The 14461-nt window shown below is 39.7% G+C and overlaps 1 long non-coding RNA gene across 1 annotated transcript; it reads left to right on the forward strand.

Annotated features, from left to right (window-relative positions):
- Positions 1-419: 419 nt before the first annotated feature.
- On the forward strand, positions 420-2583 carry LOC122065059. Its single transcript, XR_006135899.1, has 2 exons — positions 420-593; positions 2306-2583. It is a non-coding gene; the product is annotated as an uncharacterized LOC122065059 (long non-coding RNA).
- Positions 2584-14461: the final 11878 nt, after the last annotated feature.

A 14461-nucleotide genomic window follows, 5' to 3' on the forward strand; every position in this document is an offset into this window, starting at 1 on the left:
GAGATTTTCTTCTCTGTGAAGCTGGTTCCACATAATGTGGGGTACCATAGCCAAAAGACTGAACAACAGAGGACCAAAAAGGGCCTAACCGGTGGGAGAACACCTAACCAACTGGCCTACCGGTTTGGGTAAGAGAATGCCCAGATTTGGTATTTTCCTTTGTGGGCCCCACACATCTCTCTAATACGTGAACCCTTTCTCCTTTAGTATTTCAATGATATTACAATTTAATATAATGAAGGGTATATAACTATGTAAACATTATTAAGTATATATATATAGGTGTCTATGTGTGTGTGTGTGTAATATATAAGTATATGTAATATATATTTTATATATATATATATATATATATATAACTCTCCACCAAAAAGGCCTTAGGCCAACTCGGTGGAGGAGGGTTATAAAAGGTGGGGGATACCACTGAAAGATCAGTTTAAAACCTATTACTCGCTTTGCACAGCAAAAGCAAGAAGAGAGAAAGAAGAAGAAGAGAAGAAGGAGAAGAAGGAAGGAGAAGGAAGAAAGAGAGGAAAGAGAAATAAGAGGAGCGATCTTACCTAAGAAATACATTGAATTGATTGTACTCATAGGTAAGTATTACTCTCTACTATGATCTGAAATAGTATTAGTTGGGTAAGAAAAGAAACAAGTAGAGGAAATTTCTCCTTAGGAATTCGGTTGAGCTAGGGCTTCATCCATTTATAGGAAATAAATAGGAATTTAGCTGCTATAAGATTAGATTTCTAAATTTTTGGTGAAGCCCTAATTGATTATGCCATATTTAGTATATAATTGAATGAATTTGATTGTATTGGAAGAGTTCCACAAAATTTTAGTGAATTCCTTGGAATCCTAGCGGGAAACTGAAATCTAGATGGAATTCCACCCAAAAATACTTGTTAGAAAGTAGAATTGACCCAAAGATGGGACTCAAATTCACCTATCAGAGCTGGGTATGATTCACAGCAACCTAAGAAACTCAGAGGAAGAAAGCAGAATCAAATTCTGCAGGTTTTGGCCCAACCGGTAGGAGACTATAGGCCGGCCGATCGGCTCCAGTGTCTCTAGTCAGTTAGGCTTCCAGAGATTAAAATGATTCCAGAATTGTTCTAAAACCTGTTGGACCTACTAAGGACCTATTAAACACCTAAAAAGGGGATAGTGTGCCCAACTACAAGAGTGAAAGGGGACCTTAAAGTGAACCTAAGCATAAAGGGTAGAGATAAGAGTAACCCTATCTAGTCTAGATTGATAGTAAAGGTTAATTATATAATTGATCATTGTATGTTATGAATGTTGATAAAATGGTACACAATCATATATATATAGGAACCTAAATCACTCGACGATGATACACGGTGAAAGGAATTCAATAGTAACACTTGGATTTTGGGTTTCAGGTGAGTGGGTGTATGGTTTCTTTTATGGAGTGTTTCTATATTTTTATTTATGCATGCTCATGTGTACTGTGGTTCAATTCCATGTTTTCGATGTATTTTCATATATATATATATATATATTGCACATGTGGCATGGTTTTATCGATATTGTTGTGATCGAGGTTTTGTGGATGCGTAGTTATAGAGATAGGTGGTAGTGATTGTAACGTCAATGGTCTGAGGCACGGTGTGACAGAGGGGGGAGGATCCGGTACCATGGGCTCAGAGTTCGGTGTTACAGTGATGGCCACCAATGTCTGATAGATTGCTATGGATGTATGTAGAATACATATGGTTAGGAATATTTGACCCTGGTGCTACACTGCTTGCTAGTAGGGGGTTAGGTACTGGCTAATCCCAAAGGGTGATATGTTATTGAGAGTACGACGTACTATACTCAGAGGCGGATATAACATGGGTGACTGACTGTGTAGGTTTTCTAGACCGTGGCTATCCACAGCACGGGTGACCAATATATGTGTAGGATTTCGGAACCGTGGCTGTCCACAACATGGAGATCGATATATATGTAGGATTCTGGAACCATAGTTGTCTGTTTGGGGTTACCTTTGGAGGTTTGCGGGATGACCGATATATGTGTAGGATTCTAGGACCTGCAGATTTCCTCTTGTAGCGAGCTTGTATCCCTAGAGCCCTGTGTACCGCGAAGGGGATGCCACCTACGTTGCGTAGCACCTATACCAGATGATGGACCTAATAATGGAATAGAGAAGTAATAAATAAATGGATTCATATGCATTATATATGTTTGTACTTTGCATTGCATCTTTTTTGGTGTGTGCTTGCATGCACACCCCTCACTGGGTTTGTGAAGCTCACCCCCCATTGATTACTATTTTTAGATGGTCGAACCGATGCTGAGGCAAGATTGGACTTTGGCAGCAGTTGTGAAGCTTGTGTTTGCGACACCAGGAGGCTGATGGACATCACTTCAATTATTTTAGTAATTACTTTTGATGTAAATATTGATGAAATATATAAGATGTAAATATTGATGAAATATATAAGATGTAAATATTGATGAAATATATAAGATGTAAATATTACACCTGTGGATTGTCAACAGCTGAATCTTGTATATTTGTAATTTATCACTCTAGTACATCGACAATGTTATTTATATGACTTTATTAGCGTACTCTGATTATAGTTGTGATCTTGGTGGAGTTTTTGAAATTAAGGTATTGCATTTGTGATATTGGGTATAGTAGGCTGACTGGGTTGGGAATCCAGTGCCACATACCTTGGCCATATTTTGAGGCAGGGTGTAACAATCTTTTCTGTTTTAGGGTTAAAGACTGATTAAAGGGCATATTAGGTACTTCATATTTTACAAGGGTATTTTTCTATTTTAAAAAGTATATAGTAGTTGACATTAGTATATAAGGTATATTCCGTAACAGCGACTAACGACAAGGGGTCTGAGTACATTTGGTATTATACAGGAGTGTCTCTCTAATAGTGGCATTGTAAATTACCCTTCCTTAATTTATGACATAGTAAATAACACTAATTAGTGCTAAGTGCAATAACAGTTCAAAAGTACAAATCCATAAGTGATAGAATCTATTGTATATTTAAGTCCCTCTACTTTTGGGTATGGAAAATAAAAAGATCGAAAACCATAATCCATTGGAACAAAGGCTACAAAGAACCTCGAATATTGATTGGACATAAAATATTTGTAATAATAATAATAATAATAATAGTAATTTAATAATAATAATAATAATAATATTTAAATAAGTTTGCAAACAAATTATTAAATTGCCATCGGGCTTGAAGTTTTGTCTAATCATTGTCAATAAATTCTCTCAAGGCATTCTCCCTATTGGAGAATTTGGTTCCAAATTGATATATACCAGCAAACATGCATGTGTGGTGTTATGTTGAGAGAGAGAGAGAGAGAGAGAGAGAGAGAGAGAGAGAGAATTGATGACTATTGATGTTTAAATAAAAATTGCTAAAAGTAAGGAAACTCAAAGTGAAAACATGAAGATAGATAAAACATTAAAGAAGATATGTATACATAGAAATAGAATTTAATCTTGATATAGATCCAAAATTGGCCTAACAACTTAGTCATATGGTCACAAGTTTATTGGATTAAGGAAAGTAAGAAAGGATATTTCAGCCTAATCTCATAGCTATCATATAAATCGATCAATTAAGTATATGAATCTGTTGAGTTTGTTCAGCTTCCAAGGCTACCTTACAATACCAAGGACTACTATTGCATCTATTCGAACCTATCAACAAATAGTATGATACGGGTGAATACAATCAGAACAAGTTGAAAAAAAAAAAAAAAAACCAAAACCGAAAAAAAAACAAAAACAAAATTGCATGCAAAATACTTTCTAAGACATGTATAGCACATTTATACTGAAAATTACCTACAAAAACTTGTGCATTCAAAATACTACTAAGATCTGCATAGTATATTCATATTGAAAATGCTCCTTCATACATTTATATTGAAAATTGCTCACAAAAACTTGTGCATTCGAAATACCATAAGACCTGTATAGTACATTTATACTGAAAATATTCTTCATCCACTAAAATCTTAACCTTCTCGTTGCTGCAAAATGATTATAGTAGGCAAGCTAGGTAAAATAAGTAGAGAGATATAGATCAACATCGATTTTTTTTTTCTCATATTCTATGCCTACGGAAATTATGGGTATTGATGCAGTGGATAAGGATTTCCTTCAGGAGGATGGACTGTTAGAATGCATATATGAATATTTTATTAGTTGTCGATAATGGAAAGTTGAGGGAGGATCCAATAGGAAAGGATGCAATGGAAAATGAGCCGCCTATATTGACTACATATAAGAAGTGGGAGCCCAGTAGGGAGACTTCGGGAGCCGACTAGGGAGACTTCCTTACCATTTTCTAAGGAAAGGAAGCTCTCTAAGGAGTCCACTAAGGATTTCTCTTTATTAATTGGTGTCTTATGATCCAAACAATATTGGGATGGAAGGAGGGTTTTTTATGCTGATTGTGAGGAAGACTTGGTAAAAGGAGGAGAAATTCCTTTGTGTTCTCCTAGTTTGTCCCCAATTCAGACTACTAACAATTCTTTTGCAAATAAGAAAAAGAAGAAGAAGAAGAATGAGCAGGAGAATTTTGTCTCTATAAGCCATAAGTTCGTTTTAAATATTGTGGCTAACAATTCTTCTAGCACTCCCTTAGAAGAGCTTTCAGATTCTACAGAAAATTTGAATCTTGTAAATGATCTTTATTATAGTGCACTGCTCTCCAAACTCGGTTTTTTTTTTCGATTTTAGGGTTTGGTTTGGTCATGCAGGGTCTGAAACGGCAACGGGTGCTTTATGGTACATGACAGCAAGGGTGACTTCGAATGCGGGGTGGTCGGACAAATTCAAGCCAGTGCCCGATGTGGTTCGTACGCCTAAGCCGTGCCCTTGCACATATCATAAGGTTATGTATGAGTAGAGAAGGTATGTTGTCATATTAGATGACGAGAATTTAGTTCACGATAAGTGGTGGGAGTGAAATACGTGTTGATAACCCATTTGCCACCGAAATCTAGCAAGGTTGGCCATGTTTTGGCCAACAGGAGGGTGGTCACAGGTGGGTACGACCCTTCAGTGTGACCCACTTGTAGGGAAAATGTGGGTCCCAACAAGTCAAACTTGTGTGATCACATGTGTTTCGAGTTCTCCATCGTAGTAGAGTCATGTGTGCCAGGCATTTCCGACTACTTCGTTCGGTATCGCAGTTTGATGTGATTTGGGCCATAGAGTGTCAAAACCAAACGCACCGTAGTAGATATTTATGACCCAACTATAAATAGCATTTACTCTTCCCCTATTTATTATTTCAACAAGGGTTGGTGGAGAGGAGTAAAGAAGAGGGAGAAGAATAAGGAAGAGAAGGGAAGGAAGTGTGGGGGAAAGTGTTTCCCCCTTGTTGCCAAAGTCGTACCTCACCATTTCGACGTCAAAAAATTGATTGGAACCTTGAGATCTACAATTGGAGGTAGGTAAGTGCCAAAATCCCTTGAATCTGGTGAAACCCTGTTGTGTGGTCAAATCAAGGTGTTAAGAGAGACTCTATGTGATTTCTTTGAAGGTTTTAAAGGAGGAGCAACCAAAAGCTGAAAGCATTTAGTGATAATTTGTGTTGGGTAGGATCTTAGGTTTTGGGATTTTCTTGAGCTTAAAGGTATAATTTGTTCCCAAATCTTGATTTGAACTTAGATCTATGTTGTATTCATGTGGATGAAGTCTTAAATGTGTGCAAAATGCAAAGGAAACAACCCCCTTGGGTTCCCAAAAGGTGGGGTGAAGAAGAAAAGTAGGACAGCAAAATCCGCTGGACACTGGTGGGCGGTACCGGTGGGTAACCAGACCCACCAGTGAGACCCACAGTCTTTTCTGGGCCTCGAAGCCTATCGGCAGGTAGGACCAGCTGGTACCTAGACCTACCAGTATAACCCACCAGTCTTGGCTAGGCCCTGGGGTCCTACCGGTGGGGAGCACCAACAAGTATCCAGACCCGCCGGTAGTACTCACCAGTGTGGTCTGGGTGCTTTTTGTAGGGGCAGCTTGCATAGGTGGGTCCTCCTACCCACCTGTGGTCCAATGAGCTCCATTCGAGCTTGAACTCATCGACAACCTCCTTTGCGTTATTAATCTCGTCGTGATCATGTCTTTCATCTTTTTATGGTCCCGGAACAGATGTATTCTAAGCTTCCTTTCGGTGTTAGGTTTTGTGACCCTCGTCTTCGCATGCCAGATCTCACTAGTATCGAGTGTGCACATTCTTGTACATGAATAAGTAAATGGGGAGAGGACATTGATTTTATTTTTGAGTGTTTATTGCATTATTTTCATTTTATACATCATCTTTCCATTTATGAATGCCATCTTCATGCATATGTCTTGTCTGCTACAGGATGCATTTATGAATCTTTATGTTATATCTTTGAATTTTCAAATACTTATTACTTGCTTTGAATTATGAATATGGATAATTTCAATTATTGAATTATGATGATTTGTTGGATATGTGATGAATTGCTAGATTAGACACCGTAGTCGACTTAGAAACGAATGGTGCACCGTGGAATGGGACACAGAAGCACTATGTAGTCGTACTATTTCATATAGATGCATTGGGTTTAGGTTGACATTCCCTCGTGCTATGACGCTTCCCAATGGGGGTTTAGGTGTTGGTTTATCATTGGGGGGAAGCATCGATCGTGGACCGCCGTGGTGGTTAGAAGTACACCTGGCTGATCATTAGGATAGTTGAAAATCTTAGTGATTCGGCCACGATTTACTTTTATGCTATGGTTCGGCCATGATTTACTTTTTTAAGTACTCATGACCGCCCCTCTCTGACAACCCTTTCGGTGTATCGCAGGATGGAGAATGCAAATCATACCCAGGGCATACACGCACTGTGTTTATGAGTAGCACGTAACCTATGACTTAGCATTGTTGTCTAGGCGAATAGGCTTAAAATGAATTTCATGTATATAGGATCATTTGAAATGCGACTACTTGTTTGCGTCTTTCTCTCCATTTACTGAGCTAGTGAGCTCACCCCTTGTATATACACCTTTTTAGATGATTTTGCAGGTTTTCCTGTGGAAGAGCAGGAGCCAGGGCCCACTGATGAGTTTCTAGTAGGGGATTGGTGGGTTCCGGAAGGTTTTGGTGCACGTGTGAGGGCTACGTTATAGGGCAACAGTAGCATTTTCCGATCATCACCTTTTTTATTCTTTTGATGTATTCCCTTTTTGTGCTCTAGCTATTTAGATTGTTACTTCTTATGTAATTATCATGCTTGCGGGCCTACATGTATATATATATACTATGTATAACAATTTGGGTATCAAGAATAGTGGAAAAATTTACAGATATACGTGATAAGTCTTCCATTGAACTATTTAATTATACTTTCATATCTTGTGGTGCATGTTGTGTTGTGGTGTACGGCATCAGATGGTCCTGGTGATTCTTGGGTTACCCGGAGGTAACCCGGTCACTAGTCCGTATCTATGTGAACAAGGCATGAAAACGGTGGTATCAGAGCGACGATGCTCTAAACATTCACAGCTTGCAAGTTTGAACCCTATATAATCTATAATAGGATTTGAGTAAACATAAAAGATTTATCATATAAAAGCTGTAATGAGATAAAAGCTAAAATTTGCATCATGTTGCATGTACGAAAAGAAGAGTATAAAAGTAAAAAAAAAAAAAAAAAAGAGAGAGAGAGAGAAGAAGAACAACAAAGAAAGGAGATATTACCTAAAACAAGTTCAACACACAACCATCTTGGCTCACTACACTATCAATCATCATCTAAGTCAATGACTTCTGCTTCCATGGACCTGGAGTTTATGTTGAAGCAATGATCATAGTAGCCAAAGCGTCGGTTCACTAGCTTCACCTCTTCTTGTAGCTGTGCGTGGTTCACCACTACTTCCATAGAGACCGAGTCCATGGCTTCAGATAGGTCTCTAAGATCTGTCTTCATCCTCACTTAGTTCTTCCGGAGGATCCTCTCACGTGCGGTAGCCTCTTCTTGATTCTTCAAGATTTGTTCTTACCTTACCCAAAGTGCCTCCAATCTGTCCATCATGCCTTGATAGTCAAAAGCCCCAACTGGAGGAGGTAGTGCTGCATAAGAAGGATCCTCGACCTCCATTTCTTCCTCCTCATCCACTGCAGGGACATATTCATCATCCTCTTCATCATCTTCCTTTGGAATGATTTCCTCATTTGCTCCCATAACACCATGCAAGTCCATCTTATGTAAGTTTCCTCGGGAAAACTTATCCAATGGGAACTTTCCCTCCTCACCCCTTAAATCAACATGGAAATGCTGAAATATTCTTGTAAGAGACCGGGCATAAGGAAAGTTTCCATCTGAGGGTTGTGCAGTGTGGTACTCCATGGTCTTTATCATTATGAAAGGAAGATATAGGTGGGAAGCATCCTCTAGGGCCATGTAGATACAGTAAGCCATGTACGCCACCATGAAGTATACCTGGTTCCTATGACCGCCTCTGAGAAGAAAGTTAAACTAGACCAAGTGACTAAAAACCCGAACATCTAGAATATACGCAGTCTCGGACTCAGGGTGTACCTTGCTACCACTAATGGTGTAGTAGATATGGCTCTGCAATTCCTAGTCCATAAATGGACCCAATGCCTTGCCCCTAGGAGGACAAAAATACCAATTACCCTCCATCAATATGCCAAAAATCTCCGCGAACAGCTCTATAGGTAGTCTGATGTCTCATCCTTTCACTCGACTGGAGAGGGACTATACCCTACCATCATAGGAAGCTACGAGATTGCAGTAAAACATCCAAACAAAGTTGGGGTAGTAGGGTAAGTCGATGGAGTGCATGGACTACTAGCCCTAAGCCATGAACTTCTCTAGCAGTTGGACCCTTGAGAAGTCCTCTACTATCACAGACTTTTCCATAAGCACTGGCTTTGAGGAGAACGAAGACCATGACACGGCTGCCTCTAGACTTCGGAAAACGTGCTCGTCATACTCCTTGGGGTCTATAGGTGCATTTTTCCTCTGACGAGTTCTTTTTGTTGAAGAACTCGAAGCTGCACTTTTCCCCTTCTAGTTAGGAGTTTTTCTGCTCCCAGATGGGGCAGTAGCTTCCTTACCCTTACAAGTTGACATCCTGCAAAGTCCACATGAATGTCATAAGAACCTGACAAAATTCCAAGAGGAAGAAAATTAAGCAATGGATAAGAGAAGAGTCAATGCAAATAGGACCATAAGAAGTGGAAAAGTAGTGTGAATGACAACAATCCAACATGGCACTCATATTAAGTACATTTAGGGGGTAATGTGTATTGATTGATGGACAAGGAGAGAAAACCACTATAGTGCTAATTCCATTGTCATAATGTGCTCATATAGAAATGATAAGTTGACAAGGAAAAGAGTTGGCATGTACAGTGTAGTGACCAAGTGAACATCAAGGTGTCATAATTTTTTAATGCACATTTCACAATTAGAAGCCAAGGAGTGAGAGCATTTTACTTAGAACATAGATCATCTAACAACAACCCAAAGCATTAGGCAAATTTCAAGAGAAGAAAAAGGAAATTTCCATAGGAAAGAGCATAATCCATGAACATCCATAGCATTGAGAGGGATTTGACAATAGTGTGTAAAAGAAGGTCCAAATGTATACGATTACATAGATCTCAGTCATATTGAAGTCAAAACAATGAAAAACCCCAATTTTCTCATGAACCCTAACCTAAAAATAGTGAAAATTCTTGCCAAGGAATGATGGGTGAGGCATGCATGTAATGTATCATTCACATCACTATAGTGCAACCAAATGTGAGTGAATAGACCTTCATAGGTCATCAATTGGGCAAGGAAAGAGAGAGAATATGAAAACCATAAAATAGCAAAAATTTGGGGAAAAAGGGGTTAAGTAACTCATGAAATTGATAAATGTGGTGGATTTAAGAATAAAATCATGGACAAATGTCATATTCTCATGCTACATTCCTTTTAGTTGGGAAAGATCAAGAGAAAAAAAAAATTCAAAGGATATAGATTAGGAACAAACGAAATTCCATAGGTCAAAAGGGAAAATAAGGAGAACACTTATTTGAAGATTGATGGTCGAATGCTTCAATCCAAAATGGAGGAGAGAAGTTGAGTGTAGAGGGCTTGGTAGGAGCTCCCCAACCCTCTCCTTGTGCTTTGAACGAACTTGACAGGAGTAGAAAATGAGAAGAATAAAGAGTGAGAGAAATGAGAGCAAGAATACCCTCTTAAGAGAACCGCGGCCACGATCGATAGGTCACGACCGGCGGGTCCTGAATCCAGCCTACCTGCGGGTATTACCCGCCGGTAGGGGATTTTGGGCAAAGAATTCCCCCAAATTGGGTATTTTGTTTCCCGTGCTTAATAGACCCCAAAAATTGTTTGAATTGTAAGCGGTTTGCGAAAGGAATTTGGGTGCATTGTCATGTGTGGTGATTTATATAATAGTAGTTAATGTTGTGGATGTGTACTACGATGATGGAATGCAATGTGATAATGTGACCTGTGGCATGATGTGCATTTGATTTCATGCGTACACGTGATAATTGTGGCACTTAATCAATGCTTAACTTTGATGTAATTCAGGTACAAGGCATCATGGTATGCACTAGATCCAGAGGCAATGTACGAGGAGCCCCTCGTGGTGGTTGCCCGACACACCAAATACTCGAGGGCCTCGATCAGTGGGACGGTCACCACACCCATGACCCCTGGTGGGCCCTAGGTAGGAAGAGATATTAAAGAACCCACATATGAATGAAATCCTAGATCCTCCTCCCATTATCACTCCAAATGATGTTGTGGCTCTTATTTAATAGTCGCAACAAACATTCCAGCAACAGCTACTCCAATAGCATTCATGACTACTATGCACCAGCAGTTGAACCCTATGCAGCTAGGTCAGCACCCCCATATGGTGACTTTTCCATAATATCCGCCCGTAGTGTCAGGTACCGAAGCTCAACCGGGGGGTATACCTCCTAGGGCACCACCCCTAGATGCACTGGGGGGTACACCTCCTAGGGTACGACCACAAGATCCACCAAGAAGCACACCTCCCATGGTGAAACCACGGCTTCCGTCGTTCGTCACTCCTCCATATATGATGCCTCTGCCATATCTGTTCTATCTGGTATGTCCGCCTTATTACCCATCGGAAACTTCTATAGCAAAGGTGATTGAATATTTTAAGAAGCACTTGCCACCTATCTTCACTAAAGTGGGTAGTGATCCCTTGGAGCCAGATCGATTGATCCAAGAGATGGAGAAAATATTTGAAGTTGTAGAATGCACAGATGCCCAGAAATTTATTTATGCAGGCTTGCAATTGAAGAATGAAGCAAGCTCATGGTGGAGAGCTTTCAAGCTCATCTTGATGGCAACCCACCCGAAACCAACTTGGGAACAATTGAAGGAATTGTTTTTATCAAACTACTATACCAATAGCTTTAGAGACCGCAAGGAAACAAATTTCATGGAATTTACTCAAGGAAACAAGTCTATCCTTGAGTACCAACAACAATTTGAGGATTTATTTTATTTTGCTCCTCCACACATGAAAGCAGTTAAGGAGAAAGCTAAGAATTTTTTAAGGGATTGAATTTGTCTATCGGTTTGGTATTGGAGGCTATGGATTTGACAGATTATGCCCAAATAGTATAGAAGACCAAGACCATAGAGGATAAGCAGAAGGGAGAGTCTTCCACTACACCGGCACTCTGGATTAGGTCTAACCCATATGCGGATTTAGGCAACCCGAATAAGAGTTTTTATGGGCCATATAATTATGGTCCATAGTATCCGTAGTAGTACAGGTCATCGGGTTACATGCCCTGATCAACTAGTGGATCGGGTACCCCATCTTTCTGCCCAAATACTAATACGGTGCCTACAACACCGAGGTCGCCTTATCCTTTAACTACACTAGGTCAGATACAAAGAGCCCCAGTACCAATGCAAGCATCTCAAAACCGTTGTTATGTTTGTCATGTGGTTGGATACTTTGCCAAGGATTGCCCACACAAACCAGCTGCTTTACAGAATCAGCCCCATGCTTATAGACCCGCATTGGCTCAAGGGGGCCAACCTCAAGGAAGGATGTATGCATTATCAGCCGAGGAGGTTAAAGCCAGCCCTGATGTGGTAGCAGGTATCCTATCTATCTCGGGTATACCAATTTATATATGATTTGACTCTGGAGCATCACATTCATTGGTCTCTAAAAGGTTTGCTAGGAAGATTAATATGTCACCCAAGACTCTAGAGTACAAGTTGATTGTTAGTACACTTACAGGAAAAGTAGCATAGTTAAATGAAGTTTATGGACCACGCTCAGTTGAAATTGGTGGGAAGATGTTGGATGCCCAACTTATCAATTCAACATGTAGAATTTTGATATCATACTAGGCATGGACTGGTTGTCAACTCACAGGGCAAATGTGATGTGCACCAAGAAAAAAATTAAGGTGGTGTGTGATGAAGGGGAGGAGCTATTGTATCAAGCAAGTAAGGCGAAGTGACTTAGAGAGGTTCTGATCTCTGCCCTACAAGTGGTGAAATTACTGAAAGGCAGATGTCAAGGCTACCTAGCATCAGTACAAGATGTGGAAGCGAAGGTCACACCATTAGAGGAATTGAAAGTAGTTAGGGAGTTTCCGAATGTCTTTCCAGATGATCTAACCCAGCTACCGCCTAACAGACAATTGGAGTTTGCTATTAACTTGGTTCCTGGAGCTGCTCCAGTGTCTAAAGCTCCATACAGAATGGCACCACCTGAGTTGAAGGAGTTGTGGACACAGTTGCAAGACATGTTGGAAAAGGGATTTATACGCCCAAGTGTTTCTCCTTGGGGTGCTCCAGTTCTATTTATTAAGAAGAAGGATGGGAGTCTATGTATGTGCATCGATTATCGAGAATTGAACAAACTAACCATCAAGAACCGGTATCCATTGCTGCATATTGATGACCTCTTTGATCAACTACAAGGTGCTAAGGTATTCTCAAAGATTGATCTCAGATCTGACTATTATTAGCTCAAAATAAAAAAATAGCGACATACCCAAGATAGCCTTTAGGACTCGGTATGGTCACCATAAATTCTTAGCGCTATCTTTCGGGTTAACCAATTCATCGATAGCTTTTATGGATCTAATGAACTGAGTATTTCATGATGTTCTTGATAAGTGGGTCATCATTTTTATCGATGAAATCTTGATCTACTCGAACACTGAAGAAGAGCAGAAGCCGAGGCCCACTAACGAGTTTTCCATAGGGGACTGGTGGGTTCCGAAAGGTTTTGGGCATGGTGCCTGGTGCAAGTGTGAGGGCTGCATTGCAGGGCAACAGTAATGTTTTCCGATTATCACCTTTTTTATTCTTTTGATATATTCCCCTTTTGTGCTCTAGACATTTAAATTTTTATTTCTTATGTAATTATTATGCCTGTGAGCCTACATGTAGAACAATTTGGGTATCGAGAGTAGTGGAGAAATTTACTGATATACGTGATAATTCTTCCGCTGAACTATCTAATTATACTTTCATATCTTGTGGTGCATGTTGTGTTGTGATTTACTGCATCAGATGATCCTGGTGATTCTTGGGTTACCCAGAGGTAACCCGGTCACTGGTCCAGTTCTATGTGAACAGGGCGTGACATTTATGATGATGAATCATTCCTTCGAATTTTAAATTCAAATGCAGCGACAACAGTTATCTCTCCAAAAAAAGACAGAGATAAAACATAGTGAGGAGGTGATCCATCTGGTTGAGTTGAACCATAGTGAGGAGGTGACCCATAAAGTTGTTAATATAGATGGTATGCATATGGATTCACCAAAGGAAGAGTCAGAGTCGACCAATGATGATGATGACCCTGATCATAGTGTCCTTAGAATCCGGACCCATCCGATCACAAGAAGCTTTTAAGTCAGAGTCGTCACATCAAAATATCCCTATACTATCTTCGCTCCCACGATTGGGTTACTTAACTCTTCCATAACATTTCTTTCCGGGTCTAAAATTGTTCCTTTCTAGTTTCCTTTGTAATGTAGGGGTCTATTCTAAATGTTTTGTAGGGGATGCTCTCCCTTCCTTAGGCATGTCTAACTGGGGGAATGGTTGCCTTCTCTTGTTTATTCTCTCTTCCTTTCTTTTATAATTTTTCTTGTCTATAAAAAAAATAAAAATAAAAAAATAGAGAACAAAGAGGAAAATTCACTGATACATTAATAGATGGTAGCTTCAGCCCATACTCTAATCTCAGCCACCAAACATTCCAAAGAGTGAAAATCTATACATGTTAGGTTTTTTTTAATTACATGATTCGATTGAACCTCCTCATGCATGATCAATATAGAAGACATGCATGTTAGTTCCAATTTTTTTAATAAAAAAATGACTTAAAATTGGCCGAT

Source organism: Macadamia integrifolia, unplaced genomic scaffold (genome assembly GCF_013358625.1).
Source record: "Macadamia integrifolia cultivar HAES 741 unplaced genomic scaffold, SCU_Mint_v3 scaffold187, whole genome shotgun sequence".
Lineage (NCBI taxonomy): Eukaryota > Viridiplantae > Streptophyta > Magnoliopsida > Proteales > Proteaceae > Macadamia > Macadamia integrifolia.